Genomic DNA, 12514 nt, shown 5'->3' with positions numbered 1-12514 from the left:
GTTTGCCAATGCCGGTCCTGAAGGGGTTAAAGGATGCAAGGAAACTGTGGAGGCCTGTGCCTAGGCCAGAACCCGTCCCTGTGCCCCTCTCTGCTTTGTATTATATACACGGACCGGCTCCCTGGTATATGTACAGGAATTGCAGACAATCTATAGTATTAACTTTTCCTCATCTCTATATTGTCCTTAAAATTTGGGTTCTGACTCGTGTGTTTAACACAAATTCAAAGTACAGTTAAAAAAGAAACCGGTTATATCCGGCAGCAGCATGATCTTCCCCCTGGAAATGAGAGATGGAACAGCGATGTCTTGTGATGTCATAGTTCTGACACACAGACGCTCCTGCACACAGACACGGCGAGAGCCCAACATATCCACAGCTCTCTGTAACACACATACACTATTCATCTTCCAGAGAAAACATATATGTAGCTCTCTAATACATGTATTACTGATCTTTAGGCAAAACAGAAATATTAACAATCACACCAATAACACGCACCGCCTCAAACACGGAGACATACAGAGGAAGAGCGTAGCGGATGCCGAAAACCCTAAACAACTGAAAACAGCATCAAAGAGGCATTCGTTTTATCAGGCCGCCATACAAAGTGAGTACATTTTTAATACTAGCGATATCCAGCTATTTATGGGGCCATCTGTCACGTCTCTAGTTTGTATTTTTGGGTAATGAGAACATGGACCAACCTGCTAGCATTCTAATATTTTATATCACGCTTTTCTACCCAATAAAATACATTTAGAGAATGCTGTTTGTAATAGTTTTAATCAGGGTTTAGGAACGTGGGATCATCTGAATAAGATATGTCAATTTTGAGAGAATATTGTCTTTAATAGAATTTATTCTTCCTCACCAGTTAATCTCCAGCGTTTTCCACTCTTTTAGATTTTTATTTGTTTGTTGGAGTTGTGGTAGGAAGTTATCTTCCAGCACTTATTTAAGATATGTATTCCTAGGTGTTTAATGTCATCTTTAGCCCGGGTGAAAAGTTTGTTTATCAAGTTGCATTTCACGTGGTTTGGGATGTTTTTCTAAATGGAGCTTGTATTCTGAATATATGGCGTATTCGTCTATAGCTTTCACTATTTCTTATACCGGGTTCTCCAGATTTCCCTTGGCGATTAGTATATCATCGGCATAAAGGCTCCCCGTGTGCAGTAGTGAAGCATTTGATGCTAGGGTTTTCTCTATTCGAGATGGCCAAGGGTCCCAATGAGAGAAAATATAAGAGCGGTGATGAGGAGAAACCTGATCCCGTTACTCTAGCAGTAGGGATAGTATATAAAGCCTTGATAGCGTCTATCATTCTAGCATTAAATCCAAAGGTTTCCAGAGATTTTAAGAGGAGATCCCATCTGATTCTGTCAAAGGCTAAAGTCTAATGTGTCTATTACTCTTCTTCTATTATTCACTGAAACCTACTTGGTCTGAATGAATCAACGACTGAATTATAATTTTCATTCCATCTGCTAATACTGCTGTATAAATCTTGATATTTAGTATCTGTTCATTAGTTACTTTTGATCTTTTATCTTTAAAATATTCCTCGGTGAAGTATTGATAGGAGATTGTACAGAGTTTGCTAAAAAAAATTAAAACGTAGGCCGATTTTATCAGGGTTCATAACTTTTTTTTATCAGTATCTATAATTTTAGTGATTAACCTATTTGCTGTTTTCTTTTTTTAATTTTATTTCTGATTAATTTATTGACCTTATTCCCTTTATAGCAACACTTGCTTTTAGAAAATGTCAGTTTTGTTAACTCTGTGTATTAAATGAGCATTGCCAGATTTTTCTGTTAGATAAGTCCGCAGTTAGGTTTGCTTTGTTTTGTTTATTTAATCTATACAGTAATATATAGAGATCTAGAGGATCAGGTGTTATTTACATTGTACAGCGCTATGGAGTATGGTGGCGATGTATAAATAATAATAAAATACATTTTACAGCGGAGTATGATAGCGCTATATAAATCAATAATAATAACACACATTGTACAGCGCTGCGGAATATGATGGCGATATATATAAATAATAACACACTGCACAACGCTACGGAATATTGTGGCACTATATAAATCAATAATAATAATAACACACATTGTAAAACGCTGCGGAATATGGTGGCGCTATATAAATGATAATATTAACAGACATTGTACAGCACGGCGGAATATGGTGGCTCTATATAAGTAGTAATAATGTGTAAATAAATGGTAATTATAGCGACAGGTCTCTAGAGGTCACTTGTCTTCTCCATCTAATAATTGATAATCCAGCTCATAGGATGTGGCTGTGTTGCTGGAAATGAAAGGGTTACTGTGGGCATTTATTTATTTGTGGGGTATTTTCTGACTCGGACATGGGGGGTACTAATATTTATTCTGGCCTCGGAATTGGTTGTTTTGGGGCAGATTTTGTATTGGCCTTTTTTGGGGGCCTTTTTGGGGGCCTTTTTTTCTGGAGTGTCGGAGCTGGTCAGCTGGCCGAAGTATCGGCCGGATTGTGTTAATTGCGAGGTGCCAAAAGTACATGTTTGAAATTTAGTTTTATTTGTTATACTCCGTGTTTCAGAGTATATGAAAGGTGTCACGGTGTATGATGTCACAAAGGCAGAGACTGTATTGTGAGGTCACACCCACTTACAGCCATCCAGAGCGAGAATTGAAGATACAAAAACCAAAAGTGTGTTTTGTTTCCTTCATTTATTGGGATTGTCTTTGGAAACAAGAGTTTGGGAGTCACTTGGCCGGGGCACTGTCCATCCTTCAATTCATCCAGTCTGGGGTTACAAAGGTAAAGCCAGACAGGTTCTTTTTACTGGATGAAGAGGAAATGTCCTCCGGGGTCCGCAGAATTGACGGAATATTGCGGAGGTTCTTCTGGTGGAAATCTGATCTTACTTCCAGCCGGTACGGGGGAGTTGCACGTCGGCTCTCTATGTCGTCCCACTTGATGCTTTGAAAGAACGAATGCCGTCTGATGTCTCCTTTCACCCCGAGGCGACGCTGAGGGTCCTTCTTCAGGAGATGCTTTAAGATGTCCAGACCTTTCTTGCTCAGCTTTTTGGTATAGCGGGGGTTGCCATGCACGATATGAAGGAAATGTGTCCTCCTGCAATCGCCGGCAAAGAAAGGGTAATCTCCGTTCAGCATGCGGAAGAGCATCACCCCGAAGGACCACCAGTCCACCGCAACGCCATATGCTTGCTTGAGATGTACTTCTGGGGCCATGTAGGCAAATGTGCCGCAAATTCCTGTGGTCTGTGCGGTCCCGAAAATATTTTCTGCAACACACCCAAAATCGCAGAGCTTTACATGGGCCTCTCCATCAAGCAAGACGTTACTTGGCTTCAAGTCGCGATGTATTATTCCCCGGGAGTGGAGGAACTGGATGCCGCACACCATTTCTGCTGCATAAAAGGCAGAGGCGGTCTCGGTGAAGGAGCCCAACCTCCGCAGATATGACTCGAGGCTCCCTCCAGCCATATACTCCATGAGAAGGACTGCGCATCTCTGTGTTTGGAAGGCTGCGTATCCATGGCACAGGAATGGGCTGTTCCGAGCCACCTCCAGAATCCTCCTCTCTCTTATTATGTATTCAGTCTTCATGGCCTTCTTTTTGATGACCTTAACCGCTACCGGGGAGTCCCTGGTAGGGACAGAAGCTAAAACAACCTTTCCAAAGGCTCCTTGTCCCAGCATGGAATGGAAGGTGAAGCCGGAGACTGTCATGGGGAGAAGGTTCCTAAATCTTTTAGCAGGAACAATACTCTCCTCCTGACTCCTGCATCTTTTGATGGGAAACTTTCCCTTCACCAGCATGCGTTGCTTCAGGTGTTCGCGTCCTTTTTGTCCCCCCTGCTGCCCCAGATCTTTGATGCCATCATCTCTGTCATCAGCAGTTACTCTCCTCCTCTTCCTTTCTCTGGATCTTTCTTCCTCTGAACTGCTACTCTCTCTCTTTCTTTTGAGTATGACTCTACTGGCCAAGTGCTGCGTGCTTTCATCTCTCCTCCTCGTCCGCCTTACAGCGTTTGTGAAAGCTGATCTTACTCTTTTGCAGAATGTTCTCAGTTTTCTGGGGCAGCATCTCTTTAAACTCCACCGAAGTCCAGAAAGAAGGCAGCAATCCTGCACAGGGCTAGATTTGCTTTTCTTCTCCATAACCGTTTGAAATCGTTGGTAGCAACACTTTAAGTTCGCTATGGAATAGCACCTTGAAGTGTCGAGCGCCCAACTGCACTAAAGGGAAAGAGGAGCGGCTTGCAGCTTTATAGGCACATTCCGATGATGTCACAGAGACCGATGATGTCACAGACACCAATGATGTCGCAGAGACCTATGATGTCACAGACACCGATGATGTCACAATTCTGGTTTCTGGTTTGCCAACAGTGACCATGAATGACTATGAATTCCGTTTCATGGGCAGATTTCAATGTATTATTAGTTTTCATTTATTATTTTCTGTATTTCACTAGAAGCACAAACACTGCTTAGGTTTGGTAACAGCTGAAATCCCTTGTTTATTAAAACTGTTATTAATTCAGACTAATTAATCACAAAAGAAGAAAACTGACAATATGGAGAAAAAACAATCCTAAATCTCATAAAAAACTGATTATGAAATATGAAACTGTTGTTCCTAAAATCCATTATATAATAAGACACAATGTACAGCGCTGCAGAATATGATGGCGCTATAAAAATCAACAATAATAATAACACATTGTACAGTTTGGCGGTATATGATGGTGCTATATAAATCAATAATAACAACACACATTGTACAGCACTGTGGAGTATGTTGGCGCTATAAAAATAATGATAAAACACATTGCACAGTGCTGTGGAATATTATGGCGCTATATAAATAAGAGTCGGCGGGTCTGGCACACAGGAATGAAAGTAGGTAAGCAGAGTCCAAAGAGTTGGCGGGTCTGGCTCACAGGAATCAAGGTAGGTAAGCAGAGTCCAAGGAATCGACGCACAGGAATTAATGTAAGTGAGCAGAGTCCAAGGAGTCGGCGTACACGAATCAAGGTAAGTGAGTAGAGTCCAAGGAGTCGGTGCACAGGAATCAAGGTAAGTGAGCAGAGTCCAAGGAATCGACGCACAGGAATTAATGTAAGTGAGCAGAGTCCAAGGAGTCGGCGTACAGGAATCAAGGTAAGTGAGTAGAGTCCAAGGAGTCGGCGCACAAGAATCAAGGTAAGTGAGCAGAGTCCAAGGAATCGGCGCACAGGAATCAAGGTAAGTGAGCAGAGTCTAAGGAGTCAGCGCACAGGAATCAAGATAGGCGAGCAGAGTCCAAGGAGACAGCGCACAGGAATCAAGGTAGGTGAGGAGAGTCCAAGGAGTCGCGGGTATGGTGCACAGGAATCAAGGTAGGTGAGCAGAGTCCAATGAGTCGGCGCACAGGAATCAATGTAAGTTAGCAGAGTCCAAGGAGTCAGCGCACAGGAATCAAGATAGGTGAGCAGAGTCCAAGGAGTCGGTGCACAGGAATCAAGGTAAGTGAGCAGAGTCCAAGGAGTCGGCGCACAGGAATCAAGGTAAGTGAGCAGAGTCCAAGGAGTCAGCGCACAGGAGTCAAGGTAGGTGAGCAGAGTCCAAGGAGTCGACGCACAGGAATCAAGGTAAGTGAGCAGAGTCCAAGCATTCAGCGCACAGGAATCAAGGTAGGTGAGCAGAGTCCAAGGAGTCGGCGGGTCTGGTCCACAGACCCAAAGCAGTCGATGTACAGGAATCAAGGTAGGAGAGCAGAGTCTAAGGAGTCGAAGCACAGGAATCAAGGTAAGTGAGCAGAGTCCAAGGAGTCAGCGCACAGGAATCAAGGTAAGTGAGCAGAGTACAAGGAGTCGACGCACAGGAATCAAGGTAAGTGAGCAGAGTCTAAGGATTCAGCGCACATGAATCACGGTAGGTGAGCAGAGTCCAAGGAGTCGGCGGGTCTGGTGCACAGACCCCAAGAAGTCGACGCACAGGAATCAAGGCAAGTGAGAAGAGTCCAAGGAGTCAGCGCACAGGAATCAAGGTAAGTGAGCAGAGTCCAAGGATTCAGCGCACATGAATCAAGGTAGGTGAGCAGAGTCCAAGGAGTCGGCGGGTCTGGTGCACAGACCCTAAGCAGTCGAAGCACAGGAATCAAGGTAAGTGAGTAGAGTCCAAAGAGTCAGCTCACAGAAATCAAGGTAGGTGAGCAGAGTCCAAGGAGTCGGCGGGACTGGTGCACAGACCCCAAGCAGTCAACGCACAGGAATCAAGGTAAGTGAGCAGAGTCTAAGGAGTCGACGCACAGGAATTAAGGTAAGTGAGCAGAGTCTAAGGAGTCGACGCACAGGAATCAAGGTAAGTGAGCAAAGTCCAAGGAGTCAGCGCACAGGAATCAAGGTAAGTGAGCAGAGTCCAAGGATTCAGCGCACATGAATCAAGGTAGGTGAGCAGAGTCCAAGGAGTCGGCGGGTCTGGTGCACACACCCTAAGCAGTCGACGCACAGGAATTAAGGTCAGTGAGTAGAGTCCAAAGAGTCAGCGTACAGGAATCAAGGTAGGTGAGCAGAGTCCAAGGAGTCGACGCACAGGAATCAAGGTAAGTGAGCAGAGTCTACGCACAGGAATTAACGTAAGTGAGCAGAGTCTAAGGAGTTGACGCACAGGAATCAAGGTAAGTGAGCAAAGTCCAAGGAGTCAGCGCACAGGAATCAAGGCAAGTGAGCAGAGAACAAGGATTCAGCTCATAGGAATCAAGGTAGGTGAGCAGAGTCCAAGGAGTCGGTGCACAGGAATCAAGGTAGGTGAGCAGAGTCCAAGGAGTCGACGCACAGGAATCAAAGTTAGTGAGCAGCGTACAAGGATTCAGCGTACAGGAATCAAGGTAGGTGAGCAGAATCCAAGGAGTCGACGCACAGGAATCAAGGTAAGTGAGCAGAGTCCAAGGATTCAGCACATAGGAATCAAGGTAGGTGAGCAGAGTCCAAATAGTCTGTGGGTCTGGCGCATAGGAATCAAGGTAGGTGAGCAGAGTCCAAGGAGTCGACGCACAGGAATCAAGGTAGGTGAGCAGAGTCCAAGGAGTTGATGCACAGGAATCAAGGTAAGTGAGCAGAGTCCAAGGATTCAGCGCACAGGAATCAAGGTACGTGAGCAGAGTACAAGGAGTCGACGCACAGGAATCAAGGTAAGTGAGCAGAGTCCAAGGATTCAGCGCACATGAATCACGTTAGGTGAGCAGAGTCGAAGGAGTCGGCGGGTCTGGTGCACAGACCCCAAGCAGTCGACGCACAGGAATCAAGGTAAGAGAGCAGAGTCTAAGGAGTCGACGCACAGGAATCAAGGTAAGTGAGCAGAGTCCAAGGAGTCAGCGCACAGGAATCAAGGTAGGTGAGCAGAGTCCAAGGAGTCGACGCACAGGAATCAAGGTAAATGAGCAGAGTCTAAGGAGTCGACACACAGGAATTAAGGTAAGTGAATAGAGTCTAAGGAGTCGACGCACAGGAATCAAGGTAAGTGAGCAGAGTCCAAAGAGTCAGCGCACAGGAATCAAGGTAGGTGAGCAGAGTCCAAGGAGTCGACGCACAGGAATCAAGGTAAGTGAGCAGAGTCTAAGGAGTCAGCACACAAGAATCAAGGTAAGTGAGCAGAGTCCAAGGAGTCAGCGCACAGGAATCAAGGTAGGTGAGCAGAGTCCAAGGAGTCGACGCACAGAATCAAGGTAAATGAGCAGAGTCCAAGGATTCAGCGCACAGGAATCAAGGTAAGTGAGCAGAGTACAAGGATTCAGCGCACAGGAATCAAGGTAGGTGAGCAGAGTCCAATGAGTCGACGCACAGGAATCAAGGTAAGTGAGCAGAGTCCAAGGAGTCGACGCACAGGAATCAAGGTAAGTGAGCAGAGTCCAAGGATTCAGCGCACATGAATCAAGGTAGGTGAGCAGGGTCCAAGGAGTCGGCGGGTCTGGCGCACAGACCCCAAGCAGTCGACGCACAGGAATCAAGGTAAGTGAGCAGACTCCAAGGAGTCAGCGCACAGGAATCAAGGTAGGTGAGCAGATTCCAAGGAGTCGACGCACAGGAATCAAGGTAAGTGAGCGGAGTCCAAGGAGTCAGCGCACAGGAATCAAGGTAGGTTAGCAGAGTCCAAGGAGTCGGCGGGTCTGGTGAACAGACTCCAAGCAGTCGACGCACAGGAATCAAGGTAAGTGAGCAGAGTCCAAGGAGTCAGCGCACAGGAATCAAGGTAGGTGAGCAGAGTCCAAGGAGTCGACGCACAGGAATCAAGGTAAGTGAGCAGAGTCTAAGGAGTCGACGCACAAGAAATAAGGTAAGTGAGTAGACTCAAAGGAGTCGACGCACAGGAATCAAGGTAAGTGAGCAGAGTCCAAGGAGTCAGCACACAGGAATCAAGGTAAGTGAGCAGAGTCCAAGGAGTCAGCGCACAGGAATGAAGGTAGGTGAGCAGAGTCCAAGGATTCAGCGCACAGGAATCAAGGTAGGTGAGCAGAGTCCAAATAGTCGATGGGTCTGGCGCATAGGAATCAAGGTAGGTGAGCAGAGTCCAAGGAGTCGACGCACAGGAATCAAGGTAAGTGAGTAGAGACCAAGGAGTCAGCGCACAGGAATCAAGGTAGGTGAGTAGTGTCCATGGAGGTGACGCACAGGAATCAAGGTAAGTGAGCAGAGTCCAAGGATTCAGCACACAGGAATCAAGGTAAGTGAGCAGAGTCCAAGGATTCAGCGCACAGGAATCAAGGTAAGTGAGCAGAGTACAAGGATTCAGCGCACAGCAATCAAGGTAAGTGAGCAGAGTCCAAGGAGTCGACGCACAGGAATCAAGGTAAGTGAGCAGAGTACAAGGAGTCGACGCACAGGAATCAAGGTAAGTGAGCAGAGTCCAAGGATTCAGCGCACATGAATCACGGTAGGTGAGCAGAGTCCAAGGAGTCGGCGGGTCTGGTGCACAGACCCCAAGCAGTTGACGCACAGGAATCAAGGTAAGTGAGCAGAGTCTAAGGAGTCGACGCACAGGAATCAAGGTAAGTGAGCAGAGTCTAAGCAGTCAGCACACAAGAATCAAGGTAAGTGAGCAGAGTCCAAGGAGTCAGCGCACAGGAATCAAGGTAGGTGAGCAGAGTCCAAGGAGTCGACGCACAGGAATCAAGGTAAGTGAGCAGAGTCCAAGGATTCAGCGCACAGGAATCAAGGTAAGTGAGCAGAGTACAAGGATTCAGCGCACAGGAATCAAGGTAGGTGAGCAGAGTCCAATGAGTCAGCGCACAGGAATCAAGGTAAGTGAGCAGAGTCCAAGGAGTCGACGCACAGGAATCAAGGTAAGTGAGCAGAGTCCAAGGATTCAGCGCACATGAATCAAGGTAGGTGAGCAGGGTCCAAGGAGTCGGCGGGTCTGGTGCACAGACCCCAAGCAGTCGACGCACAGGAATCAAGGTAAGTGAGCAGACTCAAAGGAGTCGACGCACAGGAATCAAGGTAAGTGAGCAGAGTCTAAGGAGTCGACGCACAGGAATTAAGGTAAGTGAGCAGACTCAAAGGAGTCGACGCACAGGAATCAAGGTAAGTGAGCAGAGTCCAAGGAGTCAGCGCACAGGAATCAAGGTAAGTGAGCAGAGTCCAAATAGTCGATGGGTCTGGCGCATAGGAATCAAGGTAGGTGAGCAGAGTCCAAGGAGTCGACGCTCAGGAATCAAGGTAAGTGAGTAGAGACCAAGGAGTAAGCGCACAGGAATCAAGGTAGGTGAGCAGTGTCCAAGGAGTTGACGCACAGGAATCAAGGTAAGTGAGCAGAGTCCAAGGATTCAGCGCACAGGAATCAAGGTAAGTGAGCAGAGTACAAGGATTCAGCGCACAGGAATCAAGGTAAGTGAGCAGAGTCCAAGGAGTCGACGCACAGGAATCAAGGTAAGTGAGCAGAGTACAAGGAGTCGACGCACAGGAATCAAGGTAAGTGAGCAGAGTCCAAGGATTCAGCGCACATGAATCACGGTAGGTGAGCAGAGTCCAAGGAGTCGGCGGGTCTGGTGCACAGACCCCAAGCAGTTGACGCACAGGAATCAAGGTAAGTGAGCAGAGTCTAAGGAGTCGACGCACAGGAATCAAGGTAAGTGAGCAGAGTCTAAGCAGTCAGCACACAAGAATCAAGGTAAGTGAGCAGAGTCCAAGGAGTCAGCGCACAGGAATCAAGGTAGGTGAGCAGAGTCCAAGGAGTCGACTCACAGGAATCAAGGTAAGTGAGCAGAGTCCAAGGAGTCAGCACACAGGAATCAACGTAAGTGAGCAGAGTCCAAGCATTCAGCGCACATGAATCAAGGTAGGTGAGCAGAGTCCAAGGAGTCGGCGGGTCTGGTGCACAGACCCCAAACAGTCGACGCACAGGAATCAAGGTAAGTGAGCAGAGTCCAAGGAGTCAGCGCACAGAAATCAAGGTAGGTGAGCAGAGTCCAAGGAGTTGGCAGGTCTGGTGCACAGACCCCAAGCAGTCGACGCACAGGAATCAAGGTAAGTGAGCAGAGTCCAAGGAGTCAGCGCACACGAATCAAGGTAGGTGAGCAGAGTCCAAGGAGTCGACGCACAGGAATCAAGGTAAGTGAGCGGAGTCCAAGGAGTCAGCGCACAGGAATCAAGGTAGGTTAGCAGAGTCCAAGGAGTCGGCGGGTCTGGTGAACAGACCCCAAGCAGTCGACGCACAGGAATCAAGGTAAGTGAGCAGAGTCCAAGGAGTCAGCGCACAGAAATCAAGGTAGGTGAGCAGAATCCAAGGAGTCGACGCACAGGAATCAAGGTAAGTGAGCAGAGTCTAAGGAGTCGACGCACAGGAATTAAGGTAAGTGAGCAGACTCAAAGGAGTCGACGCACAGGAATCAAGGTAAGTGAGCAGAGTGTAAGGAGTCGACGCACAGGAATTAAGGTAAGTGAGCTGACTCAAAGGAGTCGACGCACAGGAATCAAGGTAAGTGAGCAGAGTCCAAGGAGTCAGCGCACAGGAATCAAGGTAAGTGAGCAGAGTCCAAGGATTCTGCGCACATGAATCAAGGTAGGTGAGCAGAGTCCAAGGAGTGGGCGGGTCTGGTGCACAGACCCCAAGCAGTCGACGCACAGGAATGAAGGTAAGTGAGCAGAGTCTAAGGAGTCGACACATAGGAATTAAGGTAAGTGAACAGAGTCTAAGGAGTCGACGCACAGGAATCAAGGTAAGTGAGCAGAGTCCAAAGAGTCAGCGCACAGGAATCAAGGTAGGTGAGCAGAGTCCAAGGAGTCGACGCACAGGAATCAAGGTAAATGAGCAGAGTCTAAGGAGTCGACGCACAGGAATCAAGGTAAGTGACCAGAGTCCAAGGAGTCAGCGCACAGGAATCAAGGTAGGTGACCAGAGTCCAAGGAGTCGACGCACAGGAATCAAGGTAAGTGAGCAAAGTCCAAGGATTCAGCGCACAGGAATCAAGGTAAGTGAGCAGAGTACAAGGATTCAGCGCACAGGAATCAAGGTAGGTAAGCAGAGTCCAATGAGTCGACGCACAGGAATCAAGGTAAGTGAGCAGAGTCCAAGGAGTCGACGCACAGGAGTCAAGGTAAGTGAACAGAGTCCAAGGATTCAGCGCACATGAATCAAGGTAGGTGAGCAGGGTGCAAGGAGTCGGCTGGTCTGGTGCACAGACCCCAAGCAGTCGACGCACAGGAATCAAGGTAAGTGAGCAGAGTCCAAGGAGTCAGCGCACAGGAATCAAGGTAGGTGAGCAGAGTCCAAGGAGTCGGCGGGTCTGGTCCACAGACCCTAAGCAGTCGACGCACAGGAATCAAGGTAAGTGAGCAGAGTCCAAGGAGTCAGCGCACAGAAATCAAGGTAAGTGAGCAGAGTCCAAGGATTCTGCGCACATGAATCAAGGTAGGTGAGCAGAGTCCAAGGAGTGGGCGGGTCTGGTGCACAGACCCCAAGCAGTCGACGCACAGGAATCAAGGTAAGTGAGCAGAGTCCAAGGAGTCAGCGCATAGGAATCAAGGTAGGTGAGCAGAGTCCAAAGAGTCGACGCACAGGAATCAAGGTAAGTGAGTAGAGTCCAAGGAGTCAGCGCACAGGAATCAAGGTAGGTGAGCAGGAGTCAGCGCACAGGAATCAAGGTAGGTTAGCAGAGTCCAAGGAGTCGGCGGCTCTGGTGAACAGACCCCAAGCAGTTGACGCACAGGAATCAAGGTAAGTGAGCAGAGTCCAAGGAGTCAGCGCACAGGAATCAAGGTAGGTGAGCAGAGTCTAATGAGTCGACGCACAGGAATTAAGGTAAGTGAGCAGAGTCTAAGGAGTCGACGCACAGGAATCATGGTAAGTGAGCAGAGTCCAAAGAGTCAGCGCACAGGAATCAAGGTAGGTGAGCAGAGTCCAAGGAGTCGACGCACAGGAATCAAGGTAAGTGAGCAGAGTCTAAGGAGCCGACGCACAGGAATGAAGGTAAGTGAGCAGAGTCTAAGGAGCCGACGCACAGGAA

This window comes from Spea bombifrons, chromosome 1, assembly GCF_027358695.1.
Source record: "Spea bombifrons isolate aSpeBom1 chromosome 1, aSpeBom1.2.pri, whole genome shotgun sequence".
NCBI classification, from domain to species: domain Eukaryota; kingdom Metazoa; phylum Chordata; class Amphibia; order Anura; family Pelobatidae; genus Spea; species Spea bombifrons.
This window is presented reverse-complemented; position numbering follows the sequence as displayed.